The sequence below is a fragment of the Monodelphis domestica genome, chromosome 1, assembly GCF_027887165.1.
Source record: "Monodelphis domestica isolate mMonDom1 chromosome 1, mMonDom1.pri, whole genome shotgun sequence".
Taxonomy (NCBI): Eukaryota; Metazoa; Chordata; class Mammalia; order Didelphimorphia; family Didelphidae; genus Monodelphis; species Monodelphis domestica.
The window spans coordinates 458,124,719-458,132,000 of NC_077227.1; positions in this window are offsets into that span (position 1 = coordinate 458,124,719).

A 7,282-nucleotide genomic window follows, 5' to 3' on the forward strand; every position below is an offset into this window, starting at 1 on the left:
CTCTACTGATGCATACAATTTTTGAGAGTTACACATTACATTTTCCCCACATATTAATATATATAATTTGATATAAATGTAATCCTTATAGAAGAGAGTTTGAATAAAAGAAAAAGTTAACATTTTTCTCCTTTTCCCTTTCCTTCATATTTACCTTTTCATGTTTCTCTTGCTCTTTGTGTTTGGATGTCAAACTTTCCACAGAGCTCTGGTCTTTTCTTTATAAATACTTGGAAATCTTCTATTTTGTTGAATGCCCATACTTTCCCCTGGAAGTATATTGTCAGTTTTGATGGATAGCTGATTCTTGGTTGGAGACCCAGCTCTCTTGCCTTTCTGAATATCATGTTCCATGCCTTATGGTTGTTCAGTGTGGAAATTGCAAGGTCTTGTTTGACCCTGATTGGCATTCCTTTATATCTAAATTGTCTTTTTCTGGTTTCTTGTAAGATTTTTTCTTTTGCTTGAAAGCTTTGGAATTTGGCAATTGCATTCCTGGGAGTTGTCTTTTGGGGGTTTAGTGTAGAGGGTGTTCTGTGAACTCTTTCGATGCTTATATTTCCCCCTTGTTCTAGAATCTCTGGGCAGTTTTATTGGATGATATCTTGTATTATGATATCAAGATTACTGTTTATTTCTGGCTTTTCTGGTAGACCAATGATTCTCAGATTCTCTCTCCTTCCTCTGTTTTCCATGTCTGTCATCTTGTCAGTGAGATATTTTATGTTTTCTTCTAATTCCTTAATTTTTTTGACTTTGTTTTATTGATTCTTGCTGTTTTGCAAGATCATTGGTTTCCAGTTGCTCAATTCTGGTCCTTAAGGCTTGATTTTCTGCTTTGATCTTTTGGCACTCAGCTGTAACTTTTTGCTTCTCTAATATAATTTGTTGGGTTTTTTTTTTTTGAACCATTTCCCACTTCTCTTTCCAGAAGGCTTCCATCTTTCTGATGATAAGCTCCATTTGAGACTCTTCCAGGGCTTGTGGACAATTTTCATTTTTTTTCAGTTTTGCCTTTGTTTGACTTTCATCCAGTATTTCCTCTGTAGCTTGGGTTTTTCCTCCATAGAATGTTTCGAGGGTGACAGTCTTCTTTTTTTTATTTCTTGCTGGGATTTTGAGGCTCCTGTGCACAGTTAGCCATTTTTTCTGGATGTTTTCAGTTCCCTCTTTAGTCAGAAATCAGAGTCTACTGAGTAGGTTTTTTTTTTTTTTCAGTTTTCCTCAGTCCTTTGCAGCTTTTCTTGGTGCCTTCCTCCAGGGGGCGCTCAGTGTCTGTTCTCTCTTGCCCCCCTGGTTTTCTGGTTTAGTTACTTTTGGGGGTGGGTCCCCAGCAGACCTGGTTAATTCCCAAGGACCCTAAAAATGCTCCCTGTTCATTCCAGAGGGATTTCTGTCTCACTCCCTAACTCTGGCAGGTGCGCGGGCTCTGGGCACCTGAAGTCTGCTCTCTTGAGTTTTTCTGCCTAGCTGCCTAGTCAACTCACAAGGGCACAGAAGTGTCCTCTCCTTGCTTCAGAGGCGCCCCTTGCTCGTTGTCTTGGCTTGTGCTGGCCCTGGCTCTGGCCCTATATGTGGGGATGGGGCAGGCTGGATCCTCTCGCGTTTGCGTTTGGGTAGAAGCCCTTTCCCCCTCTTATAGGCTGGTAAAGCCTCAATCCCATGCACCTCCACTGCTGGTCCCCTCTCTACAGCTCCTCCACTCCTCTGATATAGATTCTTAAGGTCTTTTGGGGTGATCCTTATTGATGTATGTTGGTGTGTGTTAGGGAGAGTGAGTAAGCCACATTTAGCTGGCCGCCATGCTTACCTGGAAGCTACTCCAAGATGTACATTTTATGCAGTTCTGAGTTTCTAAACTTTTTCCGTGTCACCTGCTGTCCTTTGCATGTCATCTTCAGCTTCTGTAAACCTTCCCCAAACTTTCCATTTAGTTTCTTTCTTTTTAAAAAAATCCTTACTTCCCATCTTAGAATCTATGGGGGTTAAAATGTGACTTGCCCAGGAAGTGGCTGAGGCCAGATCTGAACCCAGGACCTCCTGTCTCTAGGCCTGGCTTTCTATTCACTGAGCCACCCAGCTGTCCCCCCATTTAATTTCTTATGCTGACTGGTGATATGTCAAACCTATGATGGAAAGAGTCACAATGTGGAAAGGATACCTGTACCGTATAGACGTATATGCAATATATATATCAATATGCAGTATCTCTCCATATCTATAAGCTCAAGTCTCTTATTGTAGAGGTAGGGATTTTGGTGGAGAAAGACTGTGAGGCAGGCATTGATCTCATTAAGAAAGGGGGAAAAAGTGCTGGGGGCCAATAGATAATGACCAACAGCAGGATCGCATTGGCTGACTAATTAGAATAATGTAAGCCCCAAAGGAGGAAAATTTGCGGGGTAATTGTGGCAGAGAGAATGTCTGGAAGTGGCTGTGTGGAACAAGGAGTATTCCAGCTCTTCCACTAAGAGCAGTGAGTCAGGATAGGAGAGAACAAGTAAGCAGTCTGGGGAAGGGTGGCCAGGGATGTGGCGCCATGCAGAGGGAACAGATCTCAGGGACTTCCCAAAGATGAATAGTGTGAGCAAAGGAAAGATGAAAATGAAGAATGAATGGAAGAAGAAATGGAAGATGAAAATGAGTTTGTTAATTATGGAGCTGGCATTCCAAAGGGCAGAGTGGAAGGAGTGGGTAGATATGGAAAGAACCATTTGGAGGGACAGAAGAAGGGTTGAGGATGCAGAGACTCAGTGTTATTGCCCCTTTTAGTCCTCAAAGGATGGATACCTTCCCAAAGCAGACTGAAGAGAGGAGGTGGTACTGTAATAACAGGAATCATAATAGCTGGTTCTTACATAGCACAATGATGGTTATAAATGTTTACATATGTTTCCTCCTGATAGTCCTGTAAGGTAAGTAGAACAGGAATGATCACCCCCGTTTCACAGATAGAGATAGATAAATAGGTTCAAATAGAATCACAGAGCTAGAGTTGGATGGGACCTCTGAAGACACCCTCATTTTATAATTAAGGAAGCTTAGTGAGTACATGATCAATGCACCCAAATTTCCAGTATGTTTGAAAAACAGGGAAATGACTTGCTCCACAGTACTTGCTTTTGTTCTTCCATTCCCAGTTTCACAGCACAACTTCTCCCCTTCCCCCTAACCCAGTGGTGGTCTCAAAATGCAAATAAACTGGAATAGTGTGAACAAAGGGAAGATGAAAATGAAGAATGAATGGAAGAAGAAATGGAAGATGAAAATGAGTTTGTTAATTATGGAGCTGGCATTCCAAAGGGCAGAGTGGAAGGAGTGGGTATTAGGCACAAAGCCATCCGGGTCTTAATGTTGCCTTGCCCCAGCTTCCTGGAAAGGTTGGTTTTTCGAAGAAGAATCAGAGAGGGCAATACTGAAGCATGAGGAAAAGGGTACCCAGGTGGGTTTTTCAGGCCTCTCTGAACAGTGGGTGTTGGAGACAGAGTGAGCTTCCAATCTCAGAAATCACAACATGGAAGAAGAAGGGCAGTCAGCTCTGCTGCAGCCCACAAAGGGTGTCATCACTGGTTGGTCAGCACTCAGGAGGCACCAGGAAAATGAGACCATGGAGTACAGCTCCAGGCTGGTCATCCCAGGCATCTTCAGAAGTAGTGACTTTCTCTTTGTCAGGGAGCAAAGAGATGTGTTTCATCTTCACCAAGCAGGAGGCTGCCTCACGTGGGCTCATCAAGGGGGCTGCTACAGCAATTTGCACATTTAATACGACTTTTCTCAGCTGCCCTTGGAAATCAATCTGTTCTCTGGAAGTCTTTACCTGGCAACAGCCACTTAGTGACTTGGGAATAGCCCTGGTGGAAACTGGAAGGGATTTTTCATGGGAGGAAGCTGGTCCTCCCATCTTTCATGTATCAGGGAGGCAACCTGCCCCATTCCTCTGACCTTCAGGAAGGATGTCTGTCTGCCTTCCGTCTCTCAGGAAGGGGGCCCTATCTCTGGGGTTGGGGGTAGGAGGGAATAGAGCTCAGCCCAGACCTTTCTGCTTTTGGGCAGCCCCAGACTGGGCTCAGGAAGAGGTAGCAGGCTCAGGGAAGCTCTACCTCATCCAGGATGTGCTGACCTAGGCCTCTGTGTCACAGATGGAGTCAGATAGGAAGCTCTGATCTGGAGGAGACTCAGAAGCTGGGGAGACAGGATTAGAGGCTTTCACTCCAGTCATTGTCAAGGAAAAAGACCAAGACCTGGAGTTGGTATACCTGGATTCTATTCTCAACTAAGTCCCATTTGAACTTTGGGTAAATTTGAGCTGATAAATTATAACCCCAGCTCTGTTGCAACTGGCTAAGTGGCTAGCCACTTAGCTCTTCTGGCTTTCAGCGTCCCTTTAAAATGAGAGTGATACAGTATGTTAGGAAAAGAGCAAAGACCTTGAGGACAGGAACCTTGGGAGCGAACCTTTGATCTGACCATCAAGTTATTCAAACTCACATGGCCCCAATAACTTCATCTATGCAAGGGAGATAATGATTCTTGCTCTCTTTTCCTCATAGGTCTATTGTGGACAAAGTGCTTTGAACAACTTAAAGTTTTAGAGAAATGGGAACTATTTTTTTCTCCCCGTGATTCCTATTCTGTAGCAAAGCTAATTCTGTGCATGGAAGAAGCATTCAGCTTGAAATATGGTATACTGGGGGAACACTGGCCCCTCTAGCCTATTTTGTAATTCTCACCACTGGAGTTAGTAGTCCCCTGACCCCATCCCTCATTTCAGTAATGACTTTCCTTATTATCTTTCATTTATCTTTCACTTCGTTAGTGTTCTTAGCATGTAATACTGTGTATGCTAGTTATCTTTGATGGCGTCCTCCTGCTAGATCATAAGTACCATGAGGGCAGGGATGGTGTCTTACCTAGGATTGATATCTACTCCAGTTCCCAGCAGCACAGGGCTCTGCATGAAGCAGGCGTTTAATACATCTTGGTTAAATGAAAAAATAAAAATAAATGGGTTACTCCTCCAGGAGTCACTGTCTCCAGAAGGGACATTGTGAGAAGGATGGATGAAGTCATACATAGATGACCTCAGAAGGGAAGGGAATAAGATGTTATGGAAGGAGCTCATAGGTTGAATTTTTTTAAAACTCATAATCTGTTTGATTGATACTAAATATTGGTCCCACACATGTAAAACCCAGGGGAATTGCTCATTGGCTATGGCGGGGTGGGGGTGGAGGGAGGAGAGGAGGGGAGGAAAGAACATGAATCATGTAACCATGGAAAAATATTCCAAATTAATTAATTAAAAATGTTCCAATTTATATAAATAAATGGTGATTCCAATGCAGAACAGTGGTAAGATGTAGATGGGATTAAGTGATTTGCTCAGGATCACACAACTAGGAAGTATCTGAGACCAGATTTGAACCTAAGACCTCCTGTCTCTAGTCTTAGGTGGGTTGAATTTTGACTGAGCAATTTTTAACTATGGAATCTTGAGCACACCAATATCATCACCATCATCGCCATCATTTTCACAGTTCACATTTCTGTAGCACCCTAAGAATAGAAGCTCACTTTGAGTGTGGATTATTTCATTCTTTGTACTTGTATTCCCACTGCCTCACACAATGCCTGGGACATAGTAGGTTTTAATAATTACTTGTGGAGAGAGCAAGGTGGCTTAATGGATAGAGAGCCAGGCCTGGAGATGGGAGGTTCTGTGTTCAAATTTGACCTCAGATACTTCTTAGCTGTGTGACCCTGGGAAAGTCACTTAACCCTAATTGCCTAGCTTTTACTGCTTTTCTGCCTTAGAACCAATACTTAGTATTGATTCTAAGAGGGAAGGGAAGGTTTTAAAAATAAGATTACTTGTAGACTGAATGATGTCATTGGTCTTTGAAAATGAAAAAGGAGGCTATCACTATAGGACTAGGCACATAATAGTCACTCAATAAATGATTATTCATTGATTGGCTGGTGATTCTATTCTCTTTAGAATTAGAATAGGCCTTTTGACCCATCTTCATAGAAGGTCAGCAGAAGTTCCAAGACCTAAAATTTATAGTCATAGATTAGGAGCTGAAAGGGATCTCAGAGGTCAATTAATCTGCCTGAACCCCATTTTACAGTTGAAGAAACAGGGACCCAGAGAGTGACTTTTCCCAAGGTCTCTTTAGTGTCAGAGATGGGATTTGAACCCAGCTCCTCTGACTCCAAATCAGTGATATTTTTACTATACCACATAGCACTGTTATCAAGTGATTACTTTGGAGTACTCATTACCCTCTCTTTGTGTTCCCTTAAAAAGCAGTTTCCTTGGGAGGGGGATATAAATTCCTCCCTCCCCCTTCTAGGGAAGGTTCTTGTCCTTGAGCTATGGGCATGTCTTACCGGGTGGGTGACCCCGCTTCCTCTTATTTTTTGTAATGTGGTGAGCATGATGATGGGCATCAACAACTCAGGAATGGAGTGTTCCCAGATGTCCTTGGCTCCACTGTCCCTTAGTGTCATAGTTAATGGCTAATTCTGTCTGGCTGTGTAAATGGGGAGGGAGGCAGTAAAGAGCTTGTCTCTTCCCTCCCTAGTCAGCATGGAATATTTCTCCATGGGTCACAGATTCAGGGGATGCCTTCCTAGCAGAGACACAGGGCGAGATGATCTTGATTCAAGACTGCAGCTAGGAGATTCTTATTCTTTTCTGTGTTATAGACACCTTTGGCAGTCTGATGAAGCCTATGGGCTCCTCAGAATAATAGTTTCCTTTGTAATCCTATGTATTTAATTTTAGGCAGATAGGATTCCTCAGAATAATGGTTTTAAATGCATAAAAATTAAGTAAGATTATAAAAGAAACCAGTTATATTGAAATAAAGCTGTAGGCTTCTTTTTTTTTTTCCTATTTAAGTTCCCAAGTTTCCTGGAATCTACTTCTGTATAATTCAGCCTATTGATTGAGTGATCCACATCAGTGCTCAGACAGGGGTCCATGAGGAGGCAGAGGAATCTATTCAGTAGGGGCCACCTTCCCTTCTGACCTGACCTGTCTGCTGGAAGAACTTTCAATGGTGCCATATGTCTTCTAGGACAGGGGAGCAAAGAGTAAACATGGAATCTAGTGTAACAGAAGCAGCAGACAGTGGTTCTGGAGTTTGGGCCCTTGACCTTCTTTAATCTTGCAGTTGTGAAAGGATCCTGACTCTACAGCTTTGTCAGTCTTCCTCTTGGCCTTGCTTGCTCTGGCTGAAACCTGGCTTTGCAGTCTTTTCCTGTATTCCTTATC